The 15104-nt window shown below is 35.5% G+C and overlaps 1 long non-coding RNA gene across 1 annotated transcript in view; it reads right to left on the bottom strand.

Annotated features, from left to right (window-relative positions):
• Positions 1 to 11241: 11241 nt before the first annotated feature.
• LOC113237604 overlaps positions 11242 to 15104 on the bottom strand; it is a 28881-nt gene continuing 25018 nt past the window's right edge. Inside the window, exon 3 of the long non-coding RNA XR_003311047.1 lies at positions 11242 to 11349. This is a non-coding gene — a long non-coding RNA (uncharacterized LOC113237604). The remainder of the gene's footprint in view (positions 11350 to 15104) is intronic.

The following is a 15104-nucleotide window of genomic DNA, read 5'->3' as shown; positions in this document are numbered from 1 at the left end:
TAGGAGACATTAAGTTATTACTATAAACATATCTATACTACTACTATAAACTCCGTACATATCTTATACGTTAAGATTAAGCAAAGTTTAATTCTCAAAAAATCTGATATTATTATTTCATATAAGCTTTAAGTATAAAAAAACTGAGTTGTATTACCTATGGAAGAATAGCTGGCAATAAAAAAACAAAAATTTGTATTGCTGTGTTGTGAAGCGATATTTATTCATACAAGAAAACAGTGAACACAATCAAGGACTTGGGAATTATACTGGACCACAGACATACATCTAGATAGACGGCGCAAGTGTACGTAATTCGCGTGCCCAAAGTAAGTGAAATTCACTTACTTGCCGCTGCTACACTTCAGAACGCACTCGACCGTTATTGTAGATAAACACCAGTCGAAAACGCGAAAAATGCAAAATTGTGCCATTATAAACTGCAAATGCACCATAACAGTGGATAAACGGGTAAACAGGGACGTTTCCTTCCAAGGGCAAGTGATTTTGTAATCAGAGATGCATTATTTATTTTAAAAACAATTATTTTGGTTTTGTGTGAATTTCGAGAAAATAAATATGCAGCCGAGTATATGCTTCATGATTTGTAATACATCGCGGCTTTTACTTGGTGCGATATATTTGTAATCCTATGTTAATACGCCATGAATATCGAACGAACGCACTTTTGTATAATGCTTTCAGTTTCGTGGTACGGCCGCTTGTACATTTCTTTGGCCAAATTTAACATTTAATGATGTATACGTTAGGCAACACTGTTCTCGATCTGATCGATTTTGAAAACAAAGGGACGACAACTATTATGACCTTAGCAATATTATAAAAATATTCTATCTCTTTTGTTATAACGTTTAGTAACGTTTCGTTTTTTTTTTCAGGTTTGTAGTATTGATTAACGGTAGTATCTGCAATTTCGATAATTTTTGCTGCACGTTGCCTCGAATGTCCGAACATTTATATTAATAAATAATTACATACATCGCCGGATATGTAGTACGAGTAATACAAAAAATTATATAATGCAAAGAGTTAACAGTGCGTTGTCTTTACAAAAACTTGGAGTTGGTCATACGTATGAGTTCGTTGCTTTCGAGGACGAAGGTGGTACTAGTGTATCCCACTTAAAGATGCTATCCAAATATGCAGAGTAGCAGAGTTAGAAATCCGAGAAATAATGAACAAATCACAAAAATTTTAGGCCGTCATTAATTAAACCTCTTCTGTGTAAGTACCATATTTTGTCAGCAATAACATTTTTATTTGTCTCGCCATTCAACAATTTGATCAGTTACCAACAGAAAACCATCTACTAAAATTAATTAAGGCAGTCGCATGTTCATATATTGACGTGCGTTTTCATTATTTAAGTTAATCGATAAGATCTTCTATTACAAAAAGACGTTATATAATAAGCTCATTTTATTGGAAGGATAATAATTTTAATATTTGAAGTCGATTAAAAATTAAAGTCTTAATTTTTTGTCTCAATTTCTCATTTTCTCTCTTTAAATTATTAAGCAATTCTTTATTTGAATTTTGTAGATGTTAATACACAATAATGTTAACATGCTATTTCTTTTTTTTTTAAATATCAAGTGACGGGAAGAACGAGTCGTGTACCTGATGGTAAGCTGCACACCTGTTCACAACAGTTGCAGTGCCGCTCAGAGCTCCAGTACCCTTACCCTTTAAAACCGAAACGCAGTAATGCTAACATTACTGCTTGGCGGCAGAAATGGGTAAGGTGGCAGTACTTCCCTGGACGAACCGTTTCACAGCGGGCTTTCTATTGTTGTATTTCTATCACGCGTGATTGTTTAAGCCGACATGATTGACACCGATTGTTGACCGGGGTATTTTCAAATATGCCTTATCTAAAATGTGGAATGTATGGTATATGTATCGAATTGCTGTGTATCGTTACGGACATTACAACTTAATGGCTATTTGGCAAACAATCTCGAATCGCAGGTTTCTTATAATACATACCTTCTATCTAGCACTGGTTTTGAACATATTTCAATTGTTCAACAAATTTAATTGTATTTTGCATTTCAGATAATTAAATCTATACAATTTGTTATTGATATCAACACTTACTAACTAATATTGGTACTTATACCTAATAATATATTAAACATATTACAAAGCACTAAATACATAACAATAGAACAGATGGGAGAGATTCAATGCTTATCAGTCAGCTTTACCCAGTGGTTCCATATTCGATAGTTATATCTGTCAGATAATACTTTGAAAGTCGTTGGAACTGTATCTAGTAAGATGAAATAAGAACCCTGTTGCGCAAGATTGCAAAAAAAACGGTCTGTGTGTACCACCGCGAACATCGCAGATGAGATCCTAAAGCGTGGCAGTCCCATCAGCTTTCTAAAAGCATTATTACATAGGGAGCACTATACGTTTCGGGAACTGGCCACTTACATAAACAATATTTAAAAAGTAATTACGACATTTGAAAATGGAATTCCTTGGCAGTAGAATACAGTTTGTTTCATCTGACTGTCACTTGTTTTTACATTGTGGCGTCAATTTAGAAATTGGTTGTCTACATCATCATGGATTTAACTCATGAAAATTGTCGTAGTATGATTTCCTACGACTTTAAGTGTAATTTAACAACTCAACGGAGCTTCGCTCGGCTTCGACCTGCTTTTGGCGATGAAGCACCATGGCAAGACGACGACGATTTACAGCTGGTTTGCAGAATTCAAACACGGTCGTGTGTCTACTGCTGTGAACAACAAAAATATCGATGCTGTGCGCCGTATGATCAAAACAGACAAGCATGTGACATACCATGATATTCGGGCATCTTTAGGCATAAGCATGCGTCAAATACAATTAATACTACACAAACACTTGGGTGTGAAAAAGCTGTGCTGTCGGAGGATCCCACACAATTTGACTGAGGCTCAAAAAACAGATCGCGTCACTTGGTGCAATGCCATGCTTACCAGATTCAACGAACATGGATTTATAGTTACGATCCCAAAACAAAGCAGCAATCGAGCGTGTGGGTCTTTCGAGATGAGCCGAAACCAACCAAAGTGGCGCGCGTGCAAAGTGCCTCTAAGCGATTGATTGCTTCTTTTTTTTTAATAAAATTGGACACGTGGCTACTGTTGCTTTGGAGAATCGTTGTACCGTGAATAGTGATTGGTACACGACCATTTGTTTGCCGAAAGTTATTGACAAACTCCGTAAAAGTAACCGTAAACGCCGTATCATCTTGCACCACGATAATGACAGTTCTCACATGGCGAGACAGACAAATGAATTTTTGAAGATGAACAACGTTGACCTTATGAACCAACCCGCGTACAGTTCCGACCTGACACCTTGTGACTTTTATTTATTTCCAAAAATTAAGATCCAATTGCGCGGTCAACGATTTTCATCACCTGAAGAGGCTGTCGAAGAGTATGAAAAATATGTTTCAGAGATTGTCACGGAGGAGTGACATAAATATTTTCAACATTGGTACATTCGTATGAAAAAGTGCATTAACGCTAACGGAAAATATTTTGAGAAACAATAAATACATTTCTAACCATTTATAGTATTTTTTTCTTATCCATTCCGGAAACTTATAGTACGCCCCACGTATACTAAACGCAAATAACGTTTTTCTGACACGTGTATTTGAGTCTAATCATATTTTTTTTGTGTGTTCTTAATCATTAATTTGCATTTTCTTTTTCTTGTATTGTATTGCATGCCAAATAAATACATATGTTGAATTTCTTTTGGTATGTTTTAATTTTGTAACAAAAAAAAAATCATTTAAAAAACTTCGATGAACAATATATTTAGTTTGATCTTGCCCTTGTGACTATAAGCATAGAGGATAATAATAGTGGATGTAGACATCTGAAGCCAATCTCTGTTAAAAGTTTTTTGTGTGTGTTCATCAATCCGTGGACGGATCTAAAAAGTTTAACACGTTTGAAACAAACGCTTCCACTTTGGATTGTTTTTCAGGCTCTGGCCAGAGAGGCCATTCTTCATTCCACCACTGAGCAACAGAATTTAAAATGTTCGTTTCGTTTTTATTGTTATTAAGAAAAGCACAAAATTTGCAGATTTCTCTACTGTAACGATTCTCACTAGAGGAATGGAAACTATAATGTTCATGCCATTTGAAGAAATCATAGTATCTATTTTTATCGTTTATTATTTGGATCATTGTTTCCGCCATTTTGTCCGGTCGTAAAATATTAGCATCCAAGTAAATTCCTTCGGGCATGAATCTGTAAAGAAGAAGTAAGTTTTAACCAATAGTATTTAACAATGTGTTCTTAAGGGCCTCTTAAACTACCCACTCCTCAATTTAAGTTTTTCAAGACAGCTAGCTATTTATTTTATACTGTTTCATTTTGATCCCAAATGTTTTATACTTTTAGATTTATTCATTTTAAATGACGGCCTCTGTGGTCGGGTGGCTTGCACACCAGTTTTCATGGTGTCGCCATCTCTGAGATCCCGGATTAGTGTAGAAAACTGACTTTTCTATATTGTTTCGGGTCTGGGTGTTTGTGGTACCGTCGTTGTTTCTGATTTCTATAACACAAGTGCTTTACTAGCTACTTACTTTGAGATCAGAGCAACGTATGTGGTGTTGTCTAATATTTAAATATTTATTTAAAAAATGTGAGATATACAAAAAATAAATAAAAGGATATTGCTCAACGATATATACTTGAAGTATGTGGTTTTACTAAATTTAAAAAAAAGTTCATATGTCCAAGCAGATAATATTTGTAAAGTTTTTTTCGACATTGATTAAATTTGGTTTGCACCATTTCAAGGTAAAAAAAATCTGTATAGTAATAGTACTATGTTACACACGTACCTACTATAATTAGCTCTTCCAAAAACCACAGGCACTGCATAGTGTTCCAAGGCATGTAAAAGCTTTTCAGTAACATAGTCTTCACCGAATGAGTTCTCAAATGATAGATAAAAATAATAATCAGATTCTATTAAGGCAAAACATTCATCTACCCTTTCATTTTTAGGGCACTGTACAGCATCACCGCATTTCCCAAAAACGTGCAAATTGTGACCACGACGAGCTAATTCTTCTCGTAAATCATCAGCATATAAACGACGCCAAGGTGGCTCACAGTTGGAAACAATCCACGCTACTGCAATGTGCTTATTAAAGAGTTTATTCTTGACGTAATCACTCGTTTCTCTCATTTCGCTTAAGTTCATCCATTGCATATCAAATTCAGGTCCAATCACTTCATCATATTCGTCCTTTACGACTACATAAGGAATGGTAATATTAGATGAAAGTTTGTATGTGAAGGTAATATTAAAAAAACCATTCCATGCTCCTGACAGTGGATGGTACGCAGCGGGCTCTACACCATACATACAGTATATTTGTGCTTCTGATCGATTGGGAGGTAAAACCATCAATTCGTTTAAATCTCCCGTGCCAAGTTGCCAAATGTTAAACATTATGACATCGAAATCCAGTATATTATTCAAATAGCTATGATCGGCAGTCAGGTAGCAATTATTAAAAGTACAATTACTAAAAGCTTTGCGGCCCATATCGATAAAATTAAAAGGTTCGTAGTTTGCCGGTGTCCATATAAGAATATAAATAAGTCCGTCCTCTTTTTTATTATTTCCACTAGAACGAAATATACTGATAACTATGATTGTTACAGTGACCATTATTTTAAAAAATATTATTTTTTCGTCCATTCCCATTCCTGAAATATTTTTCTTATATATTTGTTTTTATTTCCACTAACACGGTTCAAAGAATATATATGCTTGTGCGCCGCACACAATGACTAGGTGTTTTTTTATGCATTTTACTTGTACCTTTTAATGGCATAATTTATTATTGTACTAGCGTGATACTGTAATAGCATTAGCGCCGTATGAGAATTGTATTGTAGCACCTTCTATTAGGTTTTTGGTCAAATTTTTCTACTTCGTGTCGAACCAATGAAACAATAAACCGGTGTTAAATTTCTTTGACCTAGTAAGCAGTCATTTCTATGCCTCAATTTGTTGTCTATATCAGATCTTCGCGAGTGTAGCTAGTCGGACACGGTGGGCAGCAGAGCAGGTAAGACACACTAGTGTGGGGGATTCGCAAACACAATAGTATTGAGCCGGGTTGATGTATCACAATTTATCTCTACATAGACCATCTAAAGTAACGTAATGTGTTACTCATGAAATATTTACTTATGAGACCCATCAATGGGTTTTGTGGTACAGTAGAATAACATAAGTATGAAATAGAAAGAATGAAAAGTTATTTAATTAATTTCTTTGTTATTATTTACATTTTAAAATTGCGATTGGATCTTATCTGAAGATCATAATGTGCTTTAATGTCAATAATGTACGTATGATATATTAATACCAGCTAAATAGTGTTTAGGTTTCATGGTGTAACAGTTGAAATGTATAAAAGTTGTGGAATATGTATTTCTGAGACAATACTCGGAATCTATAATGTAATGAAGAACGTGGATTGTCACTGCATTGTATAAAGCTGTCGTGACTGGAATACAAAGATTAATAGTAACTGGCCCTATCTGCAACAATTTGTCGGGAGAAATATTTAAAGATTTAAATATTTGTGATCTTGACTATACCAAAGGTTTCGAATTTTATACAGATGAAGTCAGTGGCGTAAAAATTTTCACCGTAAGCACTGGATGAAGTGGTTCCGGGTTCATGAACTCTTCTAAATTGTTTCTGGTCCGAATGTTCTCGATAGTTCCCCTAAAATGAATTGAGGTTATCTGATACTCATAGTACAGGGAATTTCCTATTTGAGACCAGATAATTAATGTGAATATCTGGCGTGTTATTAACATCATCGTCTATGCCGTCGCTGTTGTCGCCATCACGGTCTTTGATTTAGTCACAAAACGGTTTTTGCGCTCAATGAGAATTTTCGTTCTTTGACACACTTAAAATGTATACAGTGAATCAAGACCTGACTATAATATCAATCTAATGTCGAGGAAGAGAACTAAATAGCTATTTGACGTTATCAAATTTACAATTATTTCATATTACACATTCGCACCCTTAGTAATATAAGGGCACAATCCAAAAAAAGTAGATTTTTGGGAAATCGCGTATTAAGATTCTGGATTCCTACATTACACCTATTTTTTCAAATAATATGCTTATTATTTAAGTTATAAATATGAAATTTGGCAGATTTGTTCTTTGATAAATGTATTATAAATAGCAATAAAAAAAAAATATGTATAAATAAATTCCATAAGTTTCAAGCAAGTTAAAAAAACACTTTCAAGTTAGACCCGTATAGTACAAAAAATATAACAGAAATATGGAGCTATATAAGTTTGATCCCATTTATTATTTAAGTCCCTATCAATTCCCAAATTTCCCAAAAATCTACTTTTTTTGGATTGTGCCCTTATATTACTAAGGGTGCGATATATACATATGGAACGCATGTGGCACGCAATCCAGTGTCTTAAAATCAGGCGATTTACCCACTCCAAAACATGCCGAATGCGCTGCAGAATCGGGGTAACCCCAGCTAGATACTACACCCTAAACCCATTATCATATTGCATTCGTAGACCATTCAGTGATCTGCGAGTGTCGCACTAGTTGTAATGCTTTTTTGTTTAACAAAATATATTGATTAAAACTTTACGGGGAATATTCATTACATATCAAAAATGTTGTAATTCATCCTAAGGAAAGTGTCAGTTCTATTCTATAAGATTAATTTTAATGCGATTTCTAACCTATTGCTTCTCCTCGCTGCGCTCGTTGTCGCACCTAACTTTGACATTGGAATATTTATAATACATTATTCTCATGATTATATCTGAAATGTTAATATAAAGTGTATCATTTCTTACGACAGTTTATTTAATGCAAGAATGTCTTTTGAGCGTTATTTTGATAAAAATGTGTCATTTGTTCGAATGAACTGCACCCGATTGGACTACTGTCCTCCATAGTGAATTTCTTGTAAATCTTTGTGTAACGACTGTCTCACCCGTATTTACGGCATTAATTTTTATATTTCTTCAAGTATCAAGGTCGTCGTTCTGCCGGTTGAAGGATTTTTCGGTATGATGTCTGAAAGATAATTGGTATCTCCAGTTAAAACAATGACGTTCCGTTTTTAAGGGTCGTCGGAGATTTGGAAGGTAATAATGGGTCACAAAACAAAAAATGGATTAAAATTTAAATTGTTGGAAATAAACCTCAATAATAGAACTCCAGTTTCATAAAATGTCAATAATAATAGTTTCAAGTGTTTGCAAAGTAAGATAAAATTAGTATGTCTGTCTCACTGATTTTATCTTATAAATGTAATTAATTGGAGATGATACAAATACGTTTTTTTATTAATAATAATTACTTTATTTCAAAGGACACAAAAATTGGTGTAGCTCCCAAAGTAGAATCCGCTGTACTATGGGTAGCTAGGTCTTACGTCTGTTACGTATGTATGTTGCCCGTAAAATATCAATAAATGAGTCTATTACAATAAACTTACAAAAATATGTTAGATAGAACACAAAAGGGGGATGGTTTATGTACCTTAATAGTTACATTATGAAATTGTTTATACTCTTTCTCTAAATTTCAGTTTTGAAGAATGCGCATTGAACGCTCAGCCTTTTTAAACTTACTATAAGACGTTGAAACTTAAACGGTCACACAGAACATAACAAAGGAGCTAGAGGCTTTTGAGATGTTGATTTACCGCCGTATCTTGAGAATCTCATGGCGTGTCTGGATTACAAATGTAGAAGTAGTCAATGAGCTGTAGAAAAAGATGAACGCTCATGACCATCATTAAGCGTAGAAAGATATCGCACTTCGACCATATCATGAGGAACAATAAGTAGGTACACATTACTCCAACTTATCATTCAAAGCAAACTCCTGGTTAAAGATTTGAAGGAAAGATTTGGTTGCAGTATCACCATGATCTTTAGAGCGGCAACCTCTGAAATTAATTTTGCCTTGATTTCGTCCAACCAAAGAAAAACCCGAAGTGGAAGATATTCTTTAACGTGCTTTATTTATTTTAGAGTAAATTATAACTATGAAAAATTTACACATAAATATCAGTTGTTTATTTTATCTATTTACATTATCAATACAATTATTATAGATACATAGAATAGTATTATATAAAATAAAATCAGTATTTTCATATATAGTCCATTATCATGATCATCAGCCACTCTTGACATTGGCGTCCTCAAATTTGCGCCGTTTGGCCCGATCCTCCAAACAGCCTTTTTTATACGTAGAGTAACATTTTACAAGGAATCTACAAATGTTATTTTGTCTATGAGATTAAGAAAAACCGTCTAAGATAAAAGAGATAAAACGTTTGAATCAATCTGAAGACGGATCTAAAATGTTTAACAAATTTGTGAAAAACTTCTCTGCTTTGGTTTGTTCCTCAAGCACTGGCCATGGAGGAAATTCTTCGTTCCACCAATCGGCAATATTTTCCAAAATACTTATACGTTTTTTATTATCGTTGAGGTAAGCACACAATCGACAAACTTCTCTACTGTAACGATCCTCACCAGAGAAGTGAAAACTATAATGGTCATGCCATTTGAAGAACTCATAGTACTTATTATTGTCATATATGATTTCGTTCATTTTTTCTGCCATTTTGTCCGGTGTTAAAACATTGGCGTCCAAGTAAATTCCTTCCGGCATGAATCTGCAATCATAAAGAGATGTAATTATAATAAAATCACCGATATTAATTTTTGCGCCATTGTTCACCATGGCAGAACAAGCTTATCCCACAATCTATTTTTGGGGTATTGTACGAACTTTGGTATAGAAACGATGTTATTGCGAGATCTTGTACCTCTAAATAGTGTAGAATACTGTTATTTTTAAACCTCAAGGCAGTCACGCACACCTTTCTGGCATTTAACATATTGAAACATGAGTCACAAAAACCTACTTTTATCGTTTTCTTCACCATTAATTTAGTAAAACTACAGATACAGACAGAGAGACAAGACTTTTTAAGTAAAATCACTATATTACATACCTGCTTAAACTTGAACATCTCAGTAGTAATTTGATATAAGTATTATGCTGCAGGTACGTACCTGCCATAATTGGCACCACCAAACACCACGGGCACAGTAAAATGTTCTAAGGCATGCAAAAGCTTTTCTGTAACATAGTCTTCACCAAATGAATTTTCGAATGATAAATAAAAAAAGTAATCTGATTCTATTAAAGCAAAACATTCATCCATCCTTTCATCTTTAGGACACTGAATACCACATTTCCCGTAAACATGAAGACTGTGGCCATAACGAGCCAATTCATCACGCAAATTGTCAGCATACACACGACGCCAAGGTGTTTCGCAATGGGATACTATCCAAGCAACTGCAATATTCTTATTCTGGAGTTTATTTTTTATATAGTCACTCGTATTATTCATTTCGCTCAACGTTTTCCATCGCATGTCAATTTTGGGCCCAATTACTTCATCTTTTTCGTTTTTGACCACCACATACGGAATCGTAACATTAGATGAGAGCTTATATGTGAATGTGAAATTGAAATAACCATTCCACGCTTCGGATACAGGATGGTACCCAGCGGGTTCCATGCCATACATACAGTATTTTTGTGCTTCAGATCGGTTAGAAGGTAAGGGCATATATTCATTCAAGTTCCCTTCGCCAACTTGCCAAACGTTAAACATAATAACATCGAAATCCTGAACATTATTCAGATAAGTACGGTCTGCGGTCAAGAAGCAGTTTTTGAATGTACAGTTCTCAAAAGCTTTCTGTCCCATATCGATGAAGTTAAACGGTTCCATAGTCGTAGGCGTCCATATAAGAATGTTTATAATTTTGTCCTCTTTTCCATTCAATTCAATAGCATGAAATGTATTGATCACTATGAACATTATAGTAATTTTAGTAAACCTAGTTTTGTTTCCCGTTCCGAACATTTTCTTTGCGTTGTCTAATTACATACTACCGCATGCTCTATGTGTTATTGAACTAAAGAAGAAGTAGAAGATTTTTTACAATGGGCATAACAAAGTTTACTCATCATCATTTACTCTATGATCAGTACGAAAACAGCAAATTAGCAATATACATGAAATTGGATCTAAGACAGTATCCCAACATACCTCTTATTAAAACCAGCACGCTCTCACCACGTAAAGGATAGCCAATACGCCAATATGCTCATTGGTAGTGGCATGTCTTGGCACCACAGCTTTCCGTGTTTCAAATGTGCTGCGATTAAGTACTGGAACAATTGCCGTCTCAGCTTAATACTTTCCACGTTCATCTTATAATTTTAAACTGTGACAATGATGGTACACGAATCAGGTATTTTTTTATAATTATCCAGTGACGGGGGAGCATGACGTGCACCTGGTGGTAAGTATCACGCCTACCCATAACAGTTGTAGTGCCACTCAGAGTTTCGTAAAGACCTGAAGGGCGCTGCCACTGCTTTCGTCACCTTGAGGTATAAAGTTGACAAGTCCTACGTGCCTGTAGTTTCACCATCACCTTTAAAGCCGGGACACAGTGATGCTCGCATCACATCGCACAGTGGCGGTAATAGGTATGACGGTTGTAATATTCTAGACGAATTCCTTCACAAGGAGCTCTATTGCCATTAAACATTATTTTCAATTCATTATCATTTCACCCAAAAGACGTCCACTGCTGAACATAGGCCTCCCCCGAAGAATGCCACAACGACCTGTCCTACGCCGCTTGCATCCAGCGGATTCCCGTAGCCTTCATCAGATCATCAGTCCACCTTGTAGGTGGTTTGCCATCGGTCATCTGTTCTGCGAGCAATGTACCCAGCCCATTGCGACTTAAGTTTTGTAATTCTTATGATATCCTCATTACTGATTCCATTTCGCAACGAAACTCCGAGCATAGCCCTTTCCATTGCCCTTTGTGACCTTGAGCCCTCTTATGAGGCCCATAGTGAACGACTACGGATGGTATTCTAAAACTCTACTCAATGCCCAAGTCAGGATTTGAGTACGATTTAAAGCACTAGAAATCATACTCAAGTCATTGCCATTAGCGTCGTATTTCCAGTGCTTGAAATCATACTCAAGTCCTGACTTGAGCATTGAGTGGAGTTCTGGAATACGGCCCTACGTGTCAGTGCCGTAAGTCATCGCTGGCAACACACACTGGTCGAAGGCTTTTGCCGCGAGACACTGTGGTATTTTGGACAAGACATGGCGAGATATGGCGTCATTTCCCGAACGCTGTCCAGCCGAGTCGGATGGTACAGGCTTCATTTATGTGATTATGGCGGTTTTATTTAAAAACACACACATGGGAAACAATTTTGTAATCAAATAACATGTTGTTTTTTTTTTATTACATACCTTTGTTTGTTTATTTATATTATGATGTATAATTGGAATTGTTTATAAATTATATGGGATGTTTAAATAGGTTTTTCGCACTATGTTTTGCTCACGTTTATGCACATAATGTAGTAGCCTGCATGGAAAGCAAAACTCAGCAAAACTGACCGAACAATGTCGAGTCCTGTTTCACCCCGCCATCACTTCTCCAAGTACTAACAATGCTTATATACACATACTCTATTTAATAACTCTTTATTATCTGTATTGTTACATTGTATAAAATTCCTTTAACCTCGTAAGAGCTGAGCAAACTACAATGGGAAATGCGAAAAACGCCCAGTGTATAATGTTAAAGCCCTAGCAAGTATGCCCATCAATTATGTATGAACAACATATTTTTCTAGATGTCTTATGGTCATATAGAATATATCGAGCCATTACCGCTGACTTAGTGTACACTTACACTAAGTCGGCGGTAATCTACGGCGGTAACTATAAACAAATTTTGCAGGAGAGGTTTTTTTTAATATTTTTACATACCAATGTGAAACAAAATTGAATTTTAAGAATATAATAAATAATAAATAAATAACGCACACACTCAACATAGCCCCACACTAGGGAAACCCTGTGTCGCGGGTGCCATGGACACACACATAGACAACCACAAATTACACCCAAACTCACGAGAGAAATAAATGTAAGCCATACAAACATTTCTCCCGGCCCGGGAATCGAACCTGGGACCTCTGCGTGGCAGTCCGGCATGGTAACCGTTCGGCCACGGAGGCAGTTATATACCTATATAACTGCCTCTATACCTATATACCTATTATATCTATCTGCCTATATACCTATTATAAAGAATTTCGTAATCGATTTTGTAACAGCAATTTTTTTTTAAACAATGGATATTAAGCCTTTTTTGGCGCATATTTCTTGTAAGACCGTTATTTAATAGTAAATACCTAAACCATTTGATCTAGCAAAATACTTTTTCCGCTTCTCCTCCTTAGGGCGTGTCACCCCCCTTAATACAAGGAATTAAAGTACACAGGCAATGTATATGCTTCTATAATAAGATAACACTTGATATTCAAAATTTACCATTTACAAGGTTTTAAATAACCTAATCTCAGTACAGAGTACTAAAAGAACAACCTCAAAAGTACGTGGAATTGTATATAATTACCAAGTTTTATTGAAATCGGTTACCGGAAAGTGAGCTAACCCGGATTCATCCCCTACTTCGCCACTATACGGGACTTGATTCAGGAGATAATAAAAATCGGTTCTCACTACTCAAAGTAATATATTGAGAGAGAAAAACGCCTTGAATTGGAGAATAGCAAAATCAAGCATTAAAATAATTTATTCTTATAATAAAATTTAGGCGCTATTTATAAAAATGAATCTTCACGCGTGAACAGCCACCCTTACAGGTGGATGATATTCTTCAAAATTAAATGGGACCACTTTGGAGGTACCCTCGTTCCAACAAAAAAGAATCATGATAATCGGTTCACAAATACCGGAGTTATCGCGTAACATACATACAAAAAAAACGTATAGTCGTTTTGAGAACCTCCTCCTTTTTTTGAAGTCGGTAAAAAAAAACCGACCTCGCAAGTCATTCATCCCCTAGTTTACCACCCTTAGAGGTCGAATATTTTCTTCAAATTTAAATGGGACCATTTCTGAGGTACCCTCTTTTCAACAAAACAAGAATCATCAAAATCGGATCACAAATGGCGGAGTTATCGCGTAACATACATACAACAAAAGAACATACAGTCGAATTTAACACCTCCTCCTTTTTTTTGAAGTCGGTTAACAATAGTGAAACAAAGACTTTATGTTTACAGAAGGTTATTTATAGGACTACTGGATGACAAAAATTCACTGTGGTAACCCGTATATCTTTATAGTTGTTTCTATGTAATAAAAACATGATATTCATTACAAACTACTAAACTAAAACTGTTAATTTGCTTTAAATTGATATTAGCAAATTTCTCCTCGTAGTCTAACCATTAATTTCTTAAAGCTTTGCCTTTTTACGTCACAGCTAGTTCGATGGATGCTGTCAGGAATTCATAGTACTCCGAATCGTAGCGACCCACAAATAATGAAATAAAACGACTTTCGTTCCAACGTTTTGTAGATATTGTTAAGTCTTGAGGTCATATTCTAGAGCTCTACTCAATGCTCAAGTCAGGACTTGTTATCATATCATACTCAAGTTCTTGCCATTAGGGTCGTATTTCCAGTGCTTGAAATCATAGTCAAGTCTGCTCAAATCCTGACTTGAGCATTGAGTAGGGTTCTGGATACGACTCTTAAGGCCGTATTCTAGAACTCTACTCAATGCTCAAGTCAGGATTGCACTGGAAACACAAGCACTGGAAATACGACCCTAATAGCAGGGACTTGAGTATGATTTCGAGTGCTTTAAACCATACTCAAATCCTGACTTGAGCATTGAGTAGAGTTCTAGAATACGACCATTCGAGTGGTTACACACGGTTACTTTTAGCAGCGATGGAAATGCGTGTTTGAAAACGCGCGATCATCGCTACACTTGCGATTTATAGGCGACTACATTGATACAGTCACCTTATGCACGAAAAATTTATGTAGGTTTATGCACGTT

The sequence above is a fragment of the Hyposmocoma kahamanoa genome, unplaced genomic scaffold, assembly GCF_003589595.1.
Source record: "Hyposmocoma kahamanoa isolate Upper Pololo Valley unplaced genomic scaffold, ASM358959v1 93, whole genome shotgun sequence".
NCBI lineage: Eukaryota > Metazoa > Arthropoda > Insecta > Lepidoptera > Cosmopterigidae > Hyposmocoma > Hyposmocoma kahamanoa.
The sequence above is the reverse complement of the archived record's forward strand: the minus strand, read 5'-3'. Positions and strand labels throughout refer to the sequence as shown.